Source organism: Periophthalmus magnuspinnatus, chromosome 13, assembly GCF_009829125.3.
Source record: "Periophthalmus magnuspinnatus isolate fPerMag1 chromosome 13, fPerMag1.2.pri, whole genome shotgun sequence".
In the NCBI taxonomy this organism is placed as follows: domain Eukaryota; kingdom Metazoa; phylum Chordata; class Actinopteri; order Gobiiformes; family Gobiidae; genus Periophthalmus; species Periophthalmus magnuspinnatus.
Window position 1 is genome coordinate 23,005,317 of NC_047138.1, and position 22,872 is coordinate 23,028,188.

A 22,872-nucleotide genomic window follows, 5' to 3' on the forward strand; every position below is an offset into this window, starting at 1 on the left:
CGTGCATCCTGCTAATGAAACTACTGCACATTGCATCAGGTCTGTGAAGTTGTAGTCTACAGTTTTGTATCATGCTTTTGTATTTTTATGGAGAATTGTGGGAGCATGGGTGACGTAGGCCTGTGGGTGGAGTATTGCACAGAATGTTACAGCTAACAGTAAGGAGAGTTCAAATAAGGCCCAAGAGAGATCGCTAAATTACTGAAACATGCATGGCTGACATCTAAATCTTCTTCAGACATTTTTGATGAGGGAACAGCCTTACAACAAGGTAGAAATAAAGTGATTTTGCATAATACCCTTTAATGATCCTTTTTATTATGTGGTCAACACAAATCTATCATTCTAACCTCACTTATAAATGCATGTTTAGTCCACTTCATAATTTTAGAACATGAAATATCAATGCTAAGCAGCCAAAAGTTGAAATAACATGTAATAGAAGCACTTATAATGCCATGTGACAATAGGGAACTATCAAAAGAACAATAAAAAACTTAAAGGACCTAAATTACACAAAATGTATATGAGCTTTAAGCCATGTTATAATGGTGTTACCTCATCAAAACCATACCTGGAGTTTGGGTAACCTTTAACAGCTATCTTTTACATACATTTCAATAGAGAGTGGAAATTCCAAATGATGCTAGTGAAGGTGTATGGAGTTTAAAAACACAATGGAGCACTTCCTGTGTGACATCACAAGGAGGAGCAGAGTGTTTTCAGTTTGAGAGAAGGACTCAGTCTAAAAAGGCAGGGTTTGTGTGTTAAACATATGTGAATGAAACCAAAAACAACTCCAGGTACGTTTATGATGAGGAAACAACATTAAAACATAGATGAGAAAATAGTTCAATATGGCTGCTTTAATTTGATTTAATTACATTTGTAGTCCCTCTAAACATTTTCCTTAAAAACAAATACAGAAATTTCTTCACAATCTCTATGGAGATAAGTAGGCAACATTACCAAACTTTCTGGCAATAAACCCCCCCGCTGCAAAACCTTTAAAGAGCGGGCTTGATCCAAAATAGCTTTTTTTTGGAGGGGGCTTTCTACAATGTTATTACATTGTTCCCTCATCAAAAACATGCCTGAAGCGATGTGCAGTACTTTTATTAGCAGGGACGCAGAGCATCAGGAATGAAACTGAAACTTATTAAACATTTCAATATGTTATTTTCAGCAAACGTAGTGATTAAAATATGTTATGCATTAACTATTAATACCGTTCGTTTTAACTTAAAGAACATCAAACAAGTTGAAGATAAATTGTACAAAATTAGTGTACCGATAGTTAACACACTGCTCTCTCTCTTTCTCTCTTGGACTAGCATACCTCTGTTGACACCTCAAAAGTACCTCTTAAACATCAGTGGTGACAAATCTGCCATGCCCTGACAACGGCCCGGGGCAACACTCCAACCTCCCCCGGTACACCTACGGGTACCACAGCCATTACCTCCATTGGGCCCCTTGGAGCCTGTGGTCACACACCCTGACACAAGGGCGCATGGAGAGGCGCTAATACAGGCTTATGAGTTACTTCTTGATGGCGAGAATATTAAAAATGTTCCTATGGGGGCCGCCTGGAAAACTGTCCGATTTGATTGTGGGGGGACAGGAGCTAGTGCTCATACTTCAGAGGAGACTTATTGCAGTTTGGAATGTGCACATAAGCAGTTTTGGTTATCACCTCTGGCCATGTATTAGATATTAACATGGGTCTAAATATAGCGGGTAACTGGAGTAGCATGTGTGGGATAACGACATAATGCTAAAATGTTGGCAGAGCAAAAGTTAAGGATTACAAGTTTTTCATAAGACCAGCAAGTTCAAAATATGGGTAACTAGGGAAAATTTCTGGGTTTATGATTGAATTTTAGCATTCTGAAACCTACAGGGAGGATGTTTGTCCCAGGCCCCAGGATCTTAGTGGCCCAGACCCTTTTTTAATCAATTTATATTAGAGGCCTGTGTGAGGCTTCTTGACCCAGACCCATAATTTTCTGTTTTCCTGATACCTTTAAGCTCAGTGGGTTCTTTACTTTTTCCACTGCTTACTTCACTGCATTCACTTAATCTTCTTTTTTTTTAATGTAGTTTTTGGTAACTTTTATGTCAACTTTGTATCCAGGTATATGTTATAGGTTTGCCTTTTTATTCATGTCTGTAGAGACGTAACCAGGCCAGGTTGCAGGTCAGATCTGTAGAGAAGCAATTCCACTGACAGAAAAAAATCCATCTTTTCATGTTTTTATATTTTTAACATTATATACATGCTAGATAGATACATTTAATGCTATGTTATTGAAAATTCCAGGTTAAGCAATGACATCTTCATGCAAGTTGGAAGTCCTAATAAAACAAAGCAAAAATACTAACCAACTGACAATGCCGATAAGCCATAAGTAATCCATATGCACATTTGTTCAGACAGTCATCTCTCTCCCCCTCCGGCGCCTTAACTTCCGGTTAGCTCTATGTTTGATCGCCCATTCCATTCCTGGCTCACCTCCACTTGTCCATGCCATCTCTGTTAAACTGCCCATGTGCACCACATTACCACAGAATTCCGATTCCTTTGTGCCATAACAAGCTCCCCAGATTAATCGCAACACTTCCAGCAACGAAATAAAAGCCCTTTTTTTTTTTTTTTTTTGTTTGGCAGATTTTCCAGCAAAATATGCCGTTAATGACTGAATGCAAGCTCCCCCTCCTCCTCTCCTCTGCTGTGTATGTGCCCAGTTAGCTAGCAGGAAGTGTGATGTGATGAAAGAACAGATACACAGATGGGTAATGGTCAATGGATGATTTCAATTGTGATTGTTGATAAAAATGACTGATTACAGTTGGCTTGGTGAGAAATGTTGGACCAGATCTTCTCTCTATCAAAAGTGTGGACACATTACATGTTTTTCTTCCTATTCTAGTTTCATTGTAGATTCTCACTGAAGGCATCAAAGATATGAAGGAACACAAGGTCTATCACAAAAACACATTTTGAAGTGTGATATATTGCTGAAGTAAATATAGACGATGAACAATAATATCAAAACCAAACCACAAAACAGAAATATCCCCAAAAAACAATCCTAAATGTACAATAGTGTTAAAAAGAAGAGCAGCAATAGATACATAACATAAAGGAACACTTATGTACTAGGTTTGTGTCCATAATGAGTCATAGAAGTTCATAATTCTGTCTACAGCTCAAATCTGAAAAATGTTCCCACTAGTATAAAGAAAAAGTCCCCACAAGAAATACTGACCCCCAAAAAGTATTGTTACATCTGTTTTGTACTGAACGATGAGTTAATATAGTGATTGTCATGACAGGCCTAATGAACACATTCCATCACATGTATGTGATGGAATGTAGCAAGCCAAAAAAAAAGAAAAAAAAAAAGAAAGAACTCAAAACATGTTTTAGATTTTAGATTCTTCCATTTAGCTGCCCTTTGTTTTGATCACTGCTTTGCACTGCTGGCATTCCACAAATGAAGGCTGACAGGCACAGCTGTGAAGTGAAAACCATTTCAGGTGAGTTCATCATGAAAGTAATAGAGAGAAAGCCAAGGGTTTGCAGCAATGTCAAAAAAGGGTGACAGAAGCTCAGGTGATAGAGTGTTTGTCCACTGATCTAAAGGTTGGGGGTTGAATCCCGCTCTCAACATAAACATCATTAGTAGAGTAGGAAGATCCACTGACACACAGGTTGGCTAGGTGTGATTGAAGCTCCCACTTTTGCTATAAATGCAACTAAACTGGAATTTCTTGATAAGGGAAATTCCAGGAATCCCGTTAATTTCAATGGAGAATTTGGGAAAAATTCTAAAATCTAATATAAAGTATTGCTGATTTGTGTAAAATGTTAAGTGTTCATGTGACCAACAAGTCAACACTGCACCGATTCTCTTAGAGGTTTTAAAATGGCTTTGTAGTGCATATTGACTTTTGCTGTCAAGCCCGATGCAAAATAATACAATGACAATGGCAGAGCCCAAGGCAATGTCCAGAATAAGGTGAATATAGTGACTGTCCCTGTGCCTCATAATACATAGAATACAAAACAAACACGGCTTCCTCAGAACATTTCTAATGACTGGGTTTTATCTAGGGGGCGACGTACTCTCCAATCAGCATGTGCAGAGGGCCGCTGCAAACGCGTTCCACAGCAGACACATGTTCCTCTCTGCTGGAGCCGTGGGGTTTGGCGATGAGTTGGACCAGAGCAGCCAGCACGCCTTGGCACCGGGCAGCATCAGTCCTGCCCATTCTGATCTCTCAGCTCCGCCTCCATATGCCAGCTCTGGTTTAATGCATTTCTATAACAGGGTTTGAGCTGACTGGACATGCCAGCGGAAATAGAATGATATGGATCAAACCACTTGTCATTAAGGGAGACATATCGGGCAAATGGTTTAATGCTGTTTCCTTAGGGTGACAGTGACAAGTGTTGATCCTCCAACCACAGGGTAGCTGGTTCAAATTCTGCCAAAGCACATGGTGTTGTTCTGTTCCCAGGTAAAATTCTTCACATTCATTGCCCTAATCACATGATAGGAAAGAGTTACATTTTAATTTACAGCACTTGCTACTTTGTAATAGCATGTAATTACAAGCTCAGAACATCCAGAATTCATTCACTGAGCTGCAGAGGCTGCATTAACACTGACTCAGGGAGACTCTTTTTTAATGTAAACCAACTGGATTTCCTATTTTTAAAAAAGGAATATCTTATCAAATGTTTTTTAGTAATTAACTATAAATCAAACAAGTCTACCTCGCATCTGAGGGCACAGATCATTTAAAAAAGTCATTAAATTAAAGAGGTATATGGGTGTATTATTGTATTATGCCATTTCCTTTTTTTTTTTTTTACTTTCGAAGTTGTTCCTTCATTAAAAACATGCCTGAAGAGGTTTTAGCTGTCATCCATGCATGTTTGTGTAATCTAGTGATCTCTCCCAGGGCCTATTTGAACCCTTCTTATGGTTAGCTATTGGATTCTGTCCGCCCACAAGCCTACGTCACCCATGCTCCCACACGACAATTGTCCATAAATATACAAAAGCATGATACAAAACTGTACACAGCAACTTGATAAACCTGATGTGATGTGCAGTAGTTTCATTCGCAAGATGCATGCTGATTGTGTCGTGATAGTGCTCTGAAGGAGTGCTGACTTAGCCTCTCCACGCTAAGGGAGGGGTGACACAGTCAATGAATTTTTAACATTCACTTTTCCATGACTCCTCTTTTTTTTTTTTTTTTGATACTGTAATCCGCACTTACACAAACACTTAACCTTGTTTTTTTTCTATACAATACAATGTTTTAGGAAATACTAATGGGCCGGATATAGTTTAAAAGTAAAAAAAAACAAACATCAGATTTGGTTCCATTGAAGTGGTGTTGTGTTTGTGCCACAGTGGAGTTGTCACACTTGGTCTTCCGCCTGTCGCTCCTTCCAGAGACTGTTGAACATACAGTGGCAGAGATTGGCAAAGTTGAAGTTTTCTGGTTTCTAAGCTGCAAGTCCTCGCCAAGTATCCACCGTGCTGTGCCAGACCCAATCCCTTCGAAAGTGCTACTGCAGAAAACAGTTTAGTGGGAAAGTTGTAAAGCTATTTAATTCAATGAGCACAATCCAAAACATAATATTTCTTCCTTTGACCTACACAGCAAAACTGCATTCATAGCATAATTGAAAAGATCAGGAAACTATTAGCAATTAGCGCAACGAGGCTCATTAGCTTCTTGTGTGTGCAACTTCTGATTGATTGGTTGCGGAAGTAAAAAGCCAATATTTACAAGTAAATATTAGTCCAGATCTGTTGTGTGTTTCTTACTACAAAAAGACACATATTCCCTGCATTTGAAGTTTTGCATGGCGTGTCCTACCTGCTCATCTCCATGGATATTTTGACCTGTAATGTTCCACAGTATGGAATCAACTGAATCTACCTAGTAGAGTCACCTGCTTGTCTCCATGGATATAGATACGTTTAATACCATTCTGTGGAACATTCTAGTTAAAGCAATAATATCGTTATGAAAACAAGCCGGTGGTGGCCTATCTACTGTTACATATTGCAGAACAAAGTATTTTATTTACATTAGATTAGAAAATGTAATAATCACTGTAAACCAATAACACAATTCTGAGCAACTTTTGAATGCACTCTCTCTTCTCTCCTTCCCAGGGCCAGCCCAGCCTATAAGCGAACTAAGCGGCCGCTTAGGGCCCCGAGGCCTTAAGAGGGCCCCCAATCTGACAACCCCCCACAATATACATTGCATTTAGTACGCGCTACTGACGCATCTCCGCTGTAGCACAGTAAGCGCACTCTGTAGTGCACACATGATGTATTTGTATTGACAATCTGGCAACCAACTGAATGACGCTACACCTGATCTTGCGATGATTGGCCAACTTTATTGTAAGCGAGCATGCGTGTGAAGTAACTGTGCCCGACTGTTCCGAGCTCGTTTTCATCATGTTGAAATGAAGCTACCCGTCGGGTGCGGAGAAGCGGAAAAGAAGAGAAGAAACATCAATCTAGAGGTAATGTTGAGTGAATCTTACAAAGACGTTAATGCAATTGTTAATGTGACAAGTTACGTTATCGTCATTTTAGTTCACAATGTCACCACCCACCTCTATCTCGAGTATGTCAACATGCTATTAGCACTTAGCATAGCATCGCAGCAGCAGGTGTACAGGGGGCGGGGCCCAGCCCAGGCCCAGCCCAGGCCCAGCGCAAGGTGGTGTTACTGTGTTTGTGACCGACCGTGCAGCCTTCTTCTCAGTAGTGAAAGTCATGTGTCGTTATGAAACATAACATTTTCATGATCGTGTTTCCTGCCTGTAAATTATGTGTGTGTGTAGTATATTGTTGTTAGCCAGTTTGCATCAGAGCTGCTGTTGTGCATGTCTTAACATTAGACCTAGGCTAAGGCCTGGGTTGCTGTCTCACTGTGCGGTGTTTGTTACTACATTGCTCGGCTAAATTATTGAGAGAGCCTGGGCATGGAGCTGACGGGACACCGCTCTTTCACATTTGTAGAAGACCTGAGCAGCATAATAAAGCCACGATTAATAACAGTCTTATTCAATGCCGTTTATAAACTATATATAATTATTACATAATTATAATCCCTATCCCTAAAATTTCACATTTACTTAAAATGAATGCAGATTCATAGATACAGTACTCATTGCCTGTGATCCAGAGGCTGTAAAGTGTAGAGCCATGTGGCTCGTGATGGCAGAAACTTTATTTAAAAAGAGTTTAAGGAAATGTTTGATATTTCAGGGTAATGTTTAATAATATTTCAATTGTTGGATGTTTTATTGAATTTTAATCCATGTTTGATGTTTGAATTCACTTTTTAAGTTGCATAAATGTCATTTTTTTTATCCAATACACCACCACAGTGTTGAATTTTATGTATTCATAAGGTTAATATTTGGACTTTTTGCCTCTTCCTGCACCTGTTTTTTTTTTTTTTTTTGCCTGTGATAAAGCCTATAATTATATAAAATAATCATCATTATTGTCATTATTCAGGAATTTGGATTTACATTTAGTCTGTCTGACTGTTATATGTTTTTTTTCTGCAAAGCCTCTTTAGACAAGTTCTTCGCAATTGGAGATGAAGTGACATCCGCATCTCAACATGCTGCTGAAGATGCTGAAGCTGGTAATGCCTGGTGATAATAACTTATTACTTAAGTAATTTATCAGAGTGTACACATTAGTAACTTTTAAATGTTAATTCTGGTAGCAGCTGAAGCATCTCCCAATCCTTCAGGAGAAGCTGATGCCATTGTTATTGGTAAGTAAACTAACATGTATTTGTCTACTGATTTTTATGCTCTCAATGACCACACACACAGCGTTTTGTTATTATTTCTGAATTATTGGTGACATGTTTTTTTTTTTCTTTTTTGATAGCTGCAGAAGAAATCCCCATTACCCCTTCTCTAGAGGATAGCAGTGCTGCTGATGGTAGGTTAAAATTAATAATCAAATGGAATTTGACTGTGGTGACTGTGTTTCAAATGGTGTTGCTTGCTATTGCTAAAATTATGTATTTTTTGCTCCAAAAGCTCCAAGTGGGACATCAGAAGAAGAGCAGCCTTCAGGCTCAACATGTCCACCATGCAGTCCAATTGATCCAGCACTGTGGCCAAATAAACTATCAGACCAAATAAGAACTGATTTAGTGCGGAGAGGACCACTTCAAACAACCATAAACTATGACTTTCCAAAATCAGCCTTAAACAGGAGTTTTAATCACCATTACACTTTTTGACAACTTGCCAATGGAGAGCAAATCAAACGCACATGGCTTGTGTATTCGGTCCGAAATGATGCAGTTTACTGCTTCTGCTGTAAGCTGTTCTCCAAAAAAACATCTAGAATCAACAAAGATGGCCAGAGAGATTGGGTGAACATTGGGGCAATTTTGAAATTACATGAGACAAGCCAAGTCCACATCCAAAATCTGATGACCTGGAAAGAGTTGGAATTAACAATGAAGAGTAGAAAAACAATTGACAAAACTGAGATGGAGCTGCTACAGGCTGAACAAAACAGATGGAAACAGGTACTTATTCGTTTAGTGGCAATTATTCATTCATGTTTAAGGGGCTCTGTAGATAAACTGAATACCCCAAGCAATGGGAATTTTTTGAAAGAGGTTGAACTTCTTGCAATGTTCCCGTTCTACAGGTACACGTTAGGCACATTTCTTCTGGTGAAAGTCACACAACCTATCTGGGGAAAACAATCCAAAATGAACTGATTGGCTGTGTCAGCAGAAAAATCCTTAACAGCATTGTCACAGAAATCAAAGAATCTAAATATTTTTCAATAATCTTGGATTGCAGTCCTGATATCAGTCACCAGGAACAGCTGTCAGTTATTTTAAGGATAATCAGCTTGACATCCACACCAGAAATAAAAGAACACTTCCTTGGTTTTTTGCCTGCACTGGATACTACTGGCCTCGGACTGTTTACTCTAATCTTAAACAACCTTGAAGACCATGGCAGCAGTTTTGCTAACTGTAGGGGCCAGTCTTATGTCAATGGCTCAAATATGAAGGGAAAAAACAAAGGTGTTCAGGCAAGGTTGCTGGAAAGAAATTGTAGGGCACTTTATGTACCATGTGGAACTCACACCCTTAACCTGATGGTTGCAGATGCAGCAAAACAGTTAGTTGAAGCCATCGGGTTTTTTTTGGTATTGTTCAAAAGGTATACAACCTCTTTTCTGCTGCCACCCAAAGGTGGGCTATTCTTAAGAAGCATGTTAGTCTTACGCTCAAGTCTTGGCCAGAAACAAGATGGGAGAGTAGATTAAACAGTATTGAGCCCCTCCATCTCCATCCAGACAAAGTGCGACTGGCTTTGATTGAAGTACGAGATAAAACTAATGATGCCACGACCAGAGTTGAGGCCCAGTCACTAGCTAAAGAATTAGGCTCCTACAGATTTCAGATTTGTACTGTTGCCTGGTACAACATATTATCCATCATCAGCAAAACCAGCAAGCTTCTGCAGTCCCCAACTATGCAGCTGGATGTTGTAGTGAGTCTCATGGAAAAGTCAAAATCAGCCTTATTAGCGTATAGGAATATAGGGTTTGCGGAGGCCCAGTCCCAGGCAAAGGAACAATGTGAAAAGATGAATGTGGAGGCAGTTCTGAAACAGAAACGTCTGCGAAACACCAAGAGGCACTTCAATTATGAAGCACCAGATGAAGCAGTAAGTGATGCTCTGAAAAGGCTGGAGGTGTCATTCTTTAATACTGTTGTTGATTCTGCCATCCAGTCACTTCAAGACCGCTTTGAAACAATTACAGATGTGAGGGACAAGTTCAATGTGCTGCACAAGTTCCCCACAATGGACGAGAAAGTCATAACTGAAAAATGTAAGCTTCTTTGTGATACCTTGACTGATGGTAACATGAGTGACCTGGACTGGAGAGAATTAGACACTGAAATCAAAAACTTTCCCAATCTTCCCAGAGATGAAATGAACAGCTTTGAGCTTCTCAGTTATCTCCATGAAAAGCAGCTTACTGATCTATAACCAAACCTTTGGATTGGACTCAGAATAGCCTGCACATTACCTGTAACAGTGGCATCTGCAGAAAGGAGTTTCTCAAAGCTGAAATTAATCAAAACATACCTGAGGTCAACTATGGCACAAGAGCGTCTTTGAGGACTTGCAATTATAAGTATTAACCACCAGGTAAGGAAGGAGATTAGTTACAGTGATGTCATAAATGACTTTGCATCTGAGAAGGCAAGGAGGATAAAATTCTAATGAAGGTCTTGAATCAATCATTGTACCCACTTTATAGCAATTCATTGAATTATTTTTGCAGTGTTACTTATATTTACTTGAATTTGTGATGTTATATTGAGTATGCTGACATTTTACACTGCATAATTAGAGGAAATTTTGTCTGATTCATAGCAATCCTGGGCGACTGAGGGTTTACACAGACATTTTGTCTGATTGTTATTTATTTTGCACTATAACAAGGCATAAGCTATTACATTAGTATTTTATTTATTCGTATTTTTATTGTCAGCAGAAGTGTTTCAAGTTTATTGTGAGTGCAATATTTTATTTAATACTTAACTTTACAGCACTGTCATGTTCGGTCAGTTTGGACTGAAGTACTTTCTTATTCTGCCTGTTGGACTTTTACTTGTTTCTTTGGTTATGATGAGTGCATCTTGTTGGATAAAATAATAAATAGAATATGTTTTCTATGTTTATTCTTTTGTCTCAGTTTGAAAAGTGGTTTGGCACCATCTAATGTGCATTGTATTAAGTGATGATCAATTACAACCAATAGACTAATAGATGATTTCATTGACAGCAACACAATACTTGCTAATAATATAAATAAATACAATATGGTATTCAACACATAGTCTAATGTTTTTGTGATATCAACACAGTTTGACTCAATGTTATAGCCAATATTATATTTAATTTTGTACACTAATCTATCAACAACTGACTGACTTCAGTCACTTACTCTTGGCAGTGTTTATCATATCAAACATAAATACATAAAGGAAAAAGTATATTTAGTGGGTCTTATGTTAAAACTGATTTAGTCTAAACAGCTGTTTTTATAAAAATATCTGTCATATAGCTTTTACAACCTGTGCGTGTATTCTCACTTTAGCCAATAGGGCCACATTATAATGCACCACCTATTTTGATACCGGTACTGTGTCTGACTTAAGATTCTTGATGCCTATGGTGTGTTATTTATCCAGCCTGTAATCTGTAGAGATCTGTACAGTATCAAGGTGCAATGTGGGATTTGTGTTGCTGATGTCGTGAGGACCCCCAAGGCAACTTCTGCTTAGGGCTAGGGCTGGCCCTGCTCCTTCCTAACATTTCATCAGCACATCATAAATCTCCTCTTCCACACCTCCACCACAGCAGTAGGGCCAACAGCCTCCTCAGTATCTTCTCTTCATCATCCTGAGTGTCTAGTCTGAATAAATACATACTGGGGTCTAAGTATCAATCTATTCAATATGCTGTTGTCTTAACTAATTTGTTTGTATTCATCTTATTCTGGAAGTTGCCCTGGGAGCCGCCAATCATCATTCAGGTTGTACTATTTTGCATTTTCAGACAAAGTGAAATGGGTAAACTACTAATACTCAGTCAAGTTGGGTTAATTTTTCCTCTGCATTCGACCATTCTTCAATACCTCTGTTTCCTGGGACTCATCTCCAGATCTTGAGCTTAATAAAACATCTGGATCATGTAGAGCAGGTTAATATAAACATTTGAAGATCAAAATGACGAGGCTCACTGCAGCAGTTACAGAGGGAGGGGTGACAATTTTTCAATGTAAAGTCAGCTGGAGCCAAAGCTTATGGAGCTGGATGCATGCTCATGATCACTTTGTATTTGACTGACTGCGCCAGCTAGCATGTTAGGTATGTCCTTTTATAGATACAGTCTATGATTACAATACTATATAAGAAAAAATACAAAAATAAAGTGAGTTAGCCCACTTTTAAGTTTGTCATTGGTAAAAATTGCAACTGGCTCTGAACCTGAACCTGATCCCACATCGCAGGTAACCTCCGTGATGTACAAAACATACCCATAATAATAAACAGTGAGTGGACTGTTCTAACACACCCTGGCATTTGCGTTGACCCAAGCGGTGCCACAGTACCAGATGGTTCTTAAGCCACCTCTGCTCTCCTGCTGTTAATTTGGTTCCAAAACTGAGACCTCCCCAATCGCATAATCACTTCTCCAACTCCGAGATGAAGTAGACTACCAGCGCGCAACCTGGTTCATTAGGTCCACCCAGAAAGAATGACCATCCCAAGTCATCCTCAACCCGCTAAATTGTCGAAATACTACTAAAGCAAATCCACACGCGCCTCATTACTGGCCCACTGTATCGACTATATTTAAGGAGAGAAAGAATGATTATTCAAAGGATCAAATCAATTCGGCACATAATGCTTTTATTCAAGTTGTAATCAGCGCGGGCTAAATGTGCTTAATGGCAGTGAGGGCAGCCGAGTGTAAAAAGCACCACGATGGAGGTGGTCATGTCCATGACAAGTCCCACTGTGGTGTCTGCTGGTGACACTGCAAAGACGCAAGGGAAACCAATACTCACATAAGTGAAGGTAGGATGGCTGGAAATGTGCATGGCACATGTTTATAAGAGGAAGGAAGGTTCCGTATATTATTCAAAGTAAACACCGGATAGGCCAATGATAAAGAGTCTTGGAATGCATGATTTATGATGTGTCATTTATCATATGTGGACTTATATTAAAGGAGGAGTATAATGCAAAATCGAAATCTATGCTCCTGCTTGACAATCCAGATGTAATATGCAGTAGTTTCATTAGCAGAATGCACACAGATAGTGTTGTGATAGCATTCTGAAGGTGGAGTCACTTAGCATGGAGAGCAAAAAGAAGAGGGATTGAGATAGCTGAAAACAAAAGTGAATCTTATTTAACATGTTGTTTTTGGCAAAAAATAGCTTTTTCAAAACAATAAAAGGTACCATGGTGATCTAAATATGTTATGTGTTACAGTTAATACCCCATAGTAATAACATCTTAAAGATTAGAGGCTGGCACACCAAGTGTGATTGAAGCTGTTTTAATCATGCAAAAAGTACAGTAGTATGGTCTACAGGACATTGAAGTTAGACAATAATTGATACTAAAATTAGGAATGAAACTAGATACTAATTCAGAAGAAATGAAATTAATATCTGAAAATTTCCTTTCCTAAATCCAAAACCTTTCCTAAATAGGTTTAGAATGTCTTGATCTTATAAACTATAAGACCATATGATAATGCTGATGATGCTAATATTATTTTCTTATATATTTATATATCCTCTCAAAGTAATCTATATCTATAAAATGTACTGACTTTAATAGTATGTATAAAACAGTTCTTAGAGAATTTATTTATTTATTTATGAATTGATGGATGAAAATCATTTATGAATGAAAAAACTATAAAAAAAAAAAAAAAAAAAGCAGTAGGCAATGTAAGCACTATTCCTGTGCCTGACCCATTTGATTTCCAGTCATTTCTAGGTAAAATAATTGAACAGGCACTAATTACAGTTTGAATCAGGCTAAAAGTACAGTACTAGCTGTTGAATTTGTTCAACTGGACACCAAAATGAATGAAATATAAAGACAGTAAAATAATCTAGGCAAATGTGTCATTTTGAAAAATACATAACCTTGAAATCCTATCCATCAAATGTGCTGCTCTGATTGAGGAAAAAATAAACCAGAAAAATATTTCTTTCCAAAAATGTGCTTGCCATAACACCACTACCAGTGGCACCAGTTCCATAGCTGGCGCTCAGCTGTGATCCAGGGGAGGCATCTCTTGGCACGGACACAGCACCCCGCGCCTTTATCAGCACTTTGTCAGCCATTTCCAAACAGGATGGAGCAAAGCTGATTAGTCTGGCTCTGCACTGCCTCCACCGCTGCACTCACACATGAATCTCGCCTAATTCAAGCAAATCGCACTAACATAGAGTGGCATTAGCCTAAATGGAAGGTGTCATTCCAAGACTGCTCAGTTTTTCACCTCCGTGTGTAGGACATGGAGGTCGCAACATGTGCCGCGCCGCATGGGCCAGCTCTGGGGCAGCGAGGCCAGGATGGAGAGCCCGGTGCTGCGCCCAGGTGGACTGACGCACCGGCTGTGTGCCCCGCCATCAAGATCGGTCAAGTGGAAGAGGCAAGTACGAGTGTGCTTGTGTATGTGTGTGTGAGAGAGTGTGTGTGAGTCAGTGTGTGGATATGCAAAGAAGTGCAATCTGGAAGCTGCTGCAGGCGTTGGCCTCTTTGACGCGATAGATTCCCGGAGCAGTGCACAAGCAGAGCCAAAAGAGAGCGAGTCAACATCCTGCCACATACCCTGCCGTTTATTTGTCCATGTCCGGCCGTGAATATGCAGCTCTGAGAACGAGGTTGAAAAATGTCTTTTAAAACATGTCTTCTACTACCTGAATACATTTGTGGTATAGTGCGAATGTGGTAAAGTGAACGAACGAAAGAAAATTAGCATTTCACATACAATATTTGGTAACATTAAAGGGCACATATTATTATATATTTGTACTATTACTATTACTTAGGAACTGCCATACCAACTGAACCTGGGTCGCCAGAGCCTTTACCTGCAAATTCAAGACACATTAAGGTTTGTCTCATTCTCAGTACAGGGACAGGCCCCATGTAAGAGCTTAGAACTTCCAGAATTCACTCACTGAACTGCAGAGGCTGCACTAGCACTGATTCATGGTTAGCTGCAGGTGCTGGGGTTTAGGTAGTGACCATTCAGATGAGAGAGGGTCCTTTTAGGTTTAAACCAATTGGAATTCAACACTGAAACTGGTAATGGGACTGTGTGTGAGGCTCATTCTGCTTTCTGATTGGTTAATCACATCCAATGTGATTAATTAACAATAAATTAGAATGAAAACTGTGTCAGTAAAAACAAAATGGTAACACATTTAAATATGCTTTTGGGTGTCCAAGGGTCACTCATGCTTTTTATGTTTAAAACTTTAAATAAAACTCACACATCACCCATCCCCATTTCAAAGTTTGAACTCTTCCGCTCAACTCTGTATGTCTGACACAAACTATTTGTATTCAGAGAAAGCTCAACACTAGCATCTTTCAGCGTCAATTTCAGAGGAACCAGCTCTATATGTCACAAAAGTCCAAAAACACATTCTGATAGTATTTCCCATTCAAATGCTATTGTGCTGAAATAGCTTCTTCACTCCCCTGCGGCTTCCCAGATGACACCCAGGTACCATTTACTGTATATGGCCATGCAAATATTTCATTATATTCAAGTTGGATCATGTTTCTTTAGACAAATTTGTCATAACTGCGAGATATAATATCACTGTCTCTTAGGAGCAGGAGACGAGACTGAGACAGTAGGGGAAAATTAAATCCAAGTTCTGCACTTTGAAAAGCTGATGGATACTGAATGCAAATAGCAGTGTTTCTCTGAGTTGTGATTTATGGCTATGTGGAGTGCATTGAATGGGATGAGTCTTAGGTATTGGAAAAAAGCAACTCGACAACAAATTGGGAGAAAAAATAGGGGGGGGGAGTGGACAACCTTGCCACGTCCTTGGTGGGAGCAGAGAGAAAGAGAGGTAGATAGGAGTTGATTTGGAAGGGATGGTTTCGGTGGTGGAGAGGTGGAGGTGTAGTTGGAAAGGACTTAAATATTACTGGGGCGCTGTGCCATTTGGAGGCAGTTAAATAAAACACTGTGATTTATCAGTGTCGAATCTTCGTGACCTATGCCAAAGTTCAGGGAGATGTTTTGTATTGGTAGGTTGCTGGAGTTTTTCCCAATACTAGTGGAACCAAAGTGGATTCTTCACGTTTTCTTCAGCGAAAATCCAAACATAGACAATAAGCAAATATTGCAGCTAGGTACTCCTGAAAGTAAATGCAATTTTCATATGGGATCAAAAGAGTTCAGCTTACCACATACCTTAGAGTTCCTCAATTGTCTTTTTGTGTGGGTGGGATTTGACTGGGATTCAGAACATACACTTTCCCAGTACTACAAAGATTTGAGCCTGGTCATTGAAGATGAGATAGGCATGACTGACAAGTGAATTAGTCACATATTAGGGACATTAAGGCATTTTCTGGTGAATTTTCTCTAGCTCCTCTTGCTGCATGCTTTTGCAACAATGCATTTTCCCCACTAAACCCCACTTAATCTGAATTTGTAATATGGATGGAACAGGGAGAAATTGCAGGGTCTGAAGTTTTTCATGCTAAGTAATGAATATCAAAAATTGCAAAAATATAAAGACTATTCCTGTATTTATATATAACAGAAATTATTAAAGACACAGTACCAGGTTTTTTACCATCTTAAAAATGTCAAAAACAGAACTTGTTAATGTTAAATGGTTTCAGTGGTCCAAAGTTATTCCTCTCTTACCTTATGCATGCTAAACATCCTAATTACTCACTACAATGAGTTTATAAGTCCTTTTCACAACTCTGGGACCAGATTGGAGTTTTGGCACAATGCTAATGCTAACAACAACTCGTCTCTCCTTTTCAGTAGGTTTTACCCAGAGGTAGTGTGAAACTGAACAGCCACGCCAAGCCATCCTTCACCATAAAGACACATCAGTCTCAAAGCCCATGAATGCACCTTAGTACAGCTGCCATGATCTGCCATTTCCGTCATACATGAACAGGTCCCTGAACACCACACGAAGAGAGGACAGACTGACAGACACCTGAATGACTAAAGAAACGAGAGTGATAGAAAGAGTGATCGTCAATTCCGGAAATTTGGTTGGATAAAGGGTAGGGCAGTCTATTTTTCCTGCTTCATTTTAAGGCCGGGAGTATATTGAAGAACACACATTATGCTAAATCACCTTTTAACTCTTAGATACCTTATACATGGTCTGTATTAACTCATAAACGCTCTCTAAGTCTGCCATCTCATTTTTAGTTTGTAGTCCAAACTCAACATGATGAAGAAAGTGCACATTGATAAAGCTAGGTGTTCGGTTGTTGGTTGTATTAACCAACACTTATCGTTACACCGGCCTCCAGTCAGACAACTACTGAGAACTACTTGGACAACGTTTATTTTTCGGAGAAATGTGCCTACGAACATGCTGGGGAAGCTTTTTGTTTGTGCTCACCACTTCAAGGAGGAATGCTTCTCAAACCTGCACCAGTATAGTGATGGATTTGCTGAAAGGCTCCATTTAATAGAGGGATTGTTTCCTTCTATATATCCAGATGATGCGATAAGTCAAAAACTGCACTAAAATAATGATGCATTTTATTTTATATGTTTATGTGACCTTGTGGTTTGTATGGCGTCTTTGACTTTAGCATTAGCTTTGAATAACGCTGTTTATCATTGTGTTGTATATCTGTCTGCATCAAGTCATTCTTTTTTGTATTCATTATGGAATTGATAAAAGCGCCTTTTGCATTTTCATTTCATTATCTTCCATCTAAAAATGCTAAAAGGTTAATTAGCTGTATCTCACCTGGCTAATCACTTGTTTTCATGTGCGCAGGCTACTTGTTGGTCACAGAGGTGGATTTGGGTGGTATTTGGTGTTTAAAACTAGTTGTATTGTGTAACGTTATGTTCAAACCACTAGGAAGAATAAACACTGTGGTCTTCAGGAGCCAGTCCTGTTATCTCAGGCTACGTAGAAAACATCATATGCATTTTCAGTGGAGGAGATGGTAACGCTACGAGTAGCTACACAAACGTGTAAATATTACTGTTAGGTTGTGTCTTTGCAAATGACAACCAAGTGCACACACGTGAGCTGTAAGAACGCATAAGCTGCTATATCAAATATTTAGAAATACTTTATTTAGCTAGCTCAGAGTCACATTTAGTGTCTAATAATAATAATAGCATAGGCAGGCAATGTTGTTTTATTCTTTGATTTTGATGCTACAATGTGTCTACCTAAACATAGTGGAAAAGGAAGACTTCTGCCTACTAAAGGACTATTACTTATTTATTATATATTGCACAATGGACATGTTATTGATGTTTAAGGGACTTCCAATGCACACCAGCCATCGTTTTCAACAACAGGCTGCCTCATTTTACAAGCATAGCTATATTAACGTTTATACAATGTGCAGATACTATAAAGTGGTTAAGAGATTAATAGTACCCTGTTTTCTTATGTGAATTTGGAGTATAGACCCTGGGCTGAAAGAACTGTTGTTGTTTTTTTTACATAGGAACTCAGACAATCCCACAGTGCACAGATGTTGGTGTTGGTACATCCACTGCTGACGTGCTGCATAGACAGTCATCACACCTCTGTCTAAAACTATTTTGCATGCAAAAAATTGCCATCAGCCATTGCCATATACAATACTCTCCCATATTTGCTGTATTTTAATGACAGCTGTACAAAACAACAAATATCAAACATCACAAATAACTTATAAAGTACTAATAAACAATCACTCTACCATAAACACAATTAACCTATATAATCTCAACCCCAAAAATAGAATAAAGAAATTAACGGGTAACTGTCTATTATTGCAGATTATGTTGATGACATACTTGAGCTGATCTTCGAAGAGGTGTTTACAGACCCAGCTCCATTTGTCCATGAGATGCTACAGATCCCCATTCCACCTCCACTGTCCATGCAGCACCCCCGTCCAGACAAGGCAAGTGTCATCTCTGCTTTTATCTCCTGCTTTAATTCAGCACTAGTCCAAAGCCCACATACTGCCCCTCTTCATCTGGGAACTCTTGGTGTTTTTGGAGGATGACGCAAGATGGCTAGCCCATGCGAACTCTCCAACCTAACCATCCCCAGCACATGACATGAAGCTTCTATAGGCACAGTATCTATAACCACTGAAGGACATATAGAACTGATTCAATAATTGGAATAATAATTCATGTATTCTATTTATTTGTTTGTTTTTAAAAGTTGTTTCATGGGTGTGCTTGCAGTGAAACTGAAGTGAAAAGAAAAGTTATACAGTGTGCAATAACTTATTTATTTTATTTATTTGTTTGTGCTTAGTTATTTATTTTTAGAGTTGTGTTTGCAGTGAGACTAAAGAAAAAATCTATATATACAGTGTGCAATACTTAATCTATTTATTTGTGTTTTTAAAGTTGTTTATTTGGTGTGTTTGCAGTGAGACTAAAGTAAAAAGAAGTTACTGTGTGCAAAAGGATTTTTGTATGTAAGTATGTAAAAATAGTGATACAGTGTGCATTATATTTTTTATTTAATTGTACTTCAAATGTAAGTTGTACTGTTTGACAATAAATTGGCATCATAATCAAAACTTACTGCAACATTCCTCTCAACTGTAATGGTCCAAACTGTGCTTTAAACACGTTAATGGCATTTTGAAGGGAGTATATATTGAGACATACAGGCTCATATCCTGAATGGTCCACCGTGCATAGGGGTTGGCAGGGGAATTCCATTCTTGCGCGCACCTACCAAATATATTATCAATAACTTTAGTGTGCATAATATACAGTAAATGAAAACAAGGTTTTGTAAAGCGCACTCACTTTGGAGGTTTCTTGACAGCATCTGTTTTCCACATCAGGCGGCATTGTAGCGCAGTTGCCACATGTGCACCTAAAGACACGATATAGACAAAATGAACTACAGCAATTGCACACGTGAGCCAAAACGACATGCTTGATCCGCAAATAACATCAAATGTTCTGTTTCCACATTCTGAAGGCTCTGCAGTGAGGTAACAGTATTATATAGCCAAGCAAACTATATTTTTGCTCAATTTCTTTCTCATAGAAGAAAAGCATGTAAATAAGCTTGAACACGCATGAGCACACTTCACAAATGATTTCATTTATGAATCATACATACACCGTTCATTGATGCACCTTTGTTAATATATAATTACAAGTTAACCAACTAACCATTAAGAAGCATTCATTTCAAGTCTAGATTCCTAAGGTTCATTTTGTTCGACATCTTCATGCTTCAGGTCAGATTCTGGTACAAACATGCAGCTGGGCGGTAAAGTCTTCTTGTTTTGCTATTTTTAAAAAGTGATCTAATTTCAGCAAAACTTCCACAGCGTGTGACTCCATTATCTAGAGGACTACAACAATAGCTGCTGGGGGTGTGGCGCAGTAGTACTTGTATTTGTAACACTTTTTATTATTATTATTTTTTATTACTATTACAAGTATTATACACCATACATACATGTTTTGCTATTAAAAACATAATATTTGTTCTTTAAATTGTATATTATTTAATGAATTGTGATACTGAAAGAGATGGAATTTAGATTTTATATTTGTTCAAGAATCCAAATAATTACTCAATGTAATAATAATAATAATAATAATAATAATAAAAATAAACTAAAACAAAACAGCTGTATTTTAAAGTAGTCACTGGTGCAAAATTCAACCCATTTTGAAAGACTTTTTGAAAGACTTAGCATTGGTAAATTAAACAGGAAAATGTTAGTTTTTAAAACTATAATTCATCAAATTATTGGTGTATTGTCTATGTGGTGGAAAGCTCCCATAGTCTGCATTCATAATACACAGTGTCAGTCATACATGAACGCCGCATAGACAGTGGTGGAGGGAGACCTGAACACCACATAGACAGTGATGGAGGGAGATCTGGATGCCACCAGGACAGACAAATTGATGGACTGATGGAGGGGAGTGAGAGATCAACGCTTTTTTTCACCATTCGACAATCTCTGAGTCCATGTCTGATACAGTCTGGACTGATGGTGTAAGGGAGACACAAGGGGCAAGAGGAGGTTAGAGCCTTTAAATATACTTTACTTTTAAGATGTTATATTGTGTTTAATCATCTTTTTAAAGGGGTTGTATTATGAAAAATCAAGCTTTTGACCATGTTATAACAGTAAAAAAAAATATTTCAATTGATTCATACATGCAAGCAAATGATATACAATTTAAATATAGGCTTTTGCATAACATTAAAGGGACATGGGCTTTTAACCATGTTGGTGTTCCCTTGTCATTCAATTAGTCAAATATGTTGTTTCATTAATATATGCATATGTGTCCTCTTTAACTTGGATATATCTTATTATCATGTGTTTGTACGTCTGACCTTGAGGAGGAAAGAACAACACACTTTGATGTTTTGCTCAGTATATTGAAAGTCTCATCACTCTCCACATTACACATGGCAATGTGTTATGTACATAATTTGACACATCAGAACCAAGAGGCGCAGTGATGTTCAAATAAAAACAGAAACAAATCTGACATGCCTGATCCAATACTTTAACACTGACTGTACATGGAACACCACCAGGTCAGAATACACTGTCTGGAATTTAAAAAAGCCACTACCTGGATTTAAAAGACCGGTACCTATGTTTTCCATGTATTTCAGTAAAATGTATCTTTGGATACCACCAGTTCTGTTTTTTCAACTTTAGAGACAATAACAATAAATGCTAGCTTTCTATTTGAGTACTGAAGTATAATAATTGAATACATCAGGCTCACATCGTAAAACATGTGATTGAGCTTTTAACCAGTCACCATCATAAAAATACCTGGAATTGCTTTACTTCATTCAGTCATGTTTAAATGATCTTGTCGGTTTCAAAAAACTCACCTTTCACTGGTGTATGTGTTATTTAGGGTCATACAACTACACCAACCTCGCTATTCACCTTAGGGTAGCTGCAGAGGACTCCTATAAAGCACTCAACTAGAGGACTCCTCTTTGCACAGTTTAACTCTCCACGGGTTTGGGAAACTGTGGCCCAAATATCCCCTCTCTTAAGCACTGTGGGGTGCCATTTTGTTTCCACTATTTGTCTAGTTCTAATCCAGAATGATATCTATGTATTTTTACACAGATTGACATCAGTCTGGTCCTCATGCATCCGTCACGTCTCAAGCTCGGTCAAACGTGATGTTTAATCATATTTATTTTTTTCAGTGACACATGTGAAATGAAAGAGCTCATTAGTCACCTCAGATTTACAAATAAAATCAAATGTGTCTCACCTCAGATTAACAGAGTTTAGAGCTTCACTCACTGATTATGCAGAAATTTGTGATGTTTTTCAAACCTCTGTGATATATATATATTTTCTTTTCTTTATTCTTTCAATAAGGGGGACCATGCGTGTCCCTGAGTGGCTAATCCACCTGTCAATCATGCCCATTTGAAAATGAGGAGATTCACTGGAGACTAGATTTAGATCTTTGTACTTTGTCATGAAATATCCATAAGGTAAATTCACAAATGTTTAATCTGAGCGTTTATATCAGTGAGTAGACCCAATAACTCACTGTATTACAACAAAAAACTGCATTTGAACACTATTCATTTTAGCTGCCCCACATCTGTATTAAATATCACTGGCCTATAGAATGTTATGATGGCATATGAAACCCAGCAATTGGATCCCAGGCAATCTAGTTGCAGTTCCAAAACCTCAAATCGTCAGCTTTAAACATATTGGAATTTTGTGATTTCTGCTCAACAATCAACTTTACAACAGCCAGTCAGAACAGCCAGTGTGCACCAGGCCACCTGCCTAATGATGGTGCAAACTTTCTCTTTTATCATTATCTTTTATCTACAGCAACTGTAACAAGCTCCTTACCACGAGCTCACACCACCGAGTGAATGAAGCACTTTGGGTGTATACAAAAAGAAATGAATGTACATGTGCTTCTTATTTTTGTTTCATTTTCTCTGTAGATAAGAGCGCCCT

The 22,872-nt window shown here is 38.4% G+C and overlaps 1 protein-coding gene and 1 long non-coding RNA gene across 2 annotated transcripts in view; one reads left to right on the top strand and one right to left on the bottom strand.

Annotated features, from left to right (window-relative positions):
* cadm2b (cell adhesion molecule 2b) overlaps nucleotides 1-22,872 on the bottom strand; it is a 456,432-nt gene that overhangs the window by 274,760 nt on the left and 158,800 nt on the right. The window lies entirely within an intron of this gene.
* LOC129456750 (uncharacterized) lies at nucleotides 7,743-8,174 on the top strand. The gene is made up of 3 exons (XR_008648921.1): nucleotides 7,743-7,845; nucleotides 7,965-8,018; nucleotides 8,120-8,174. It is a non-coding gene; the product is annotated as an uncharacterized LOC129456750 (long non-coding RNA).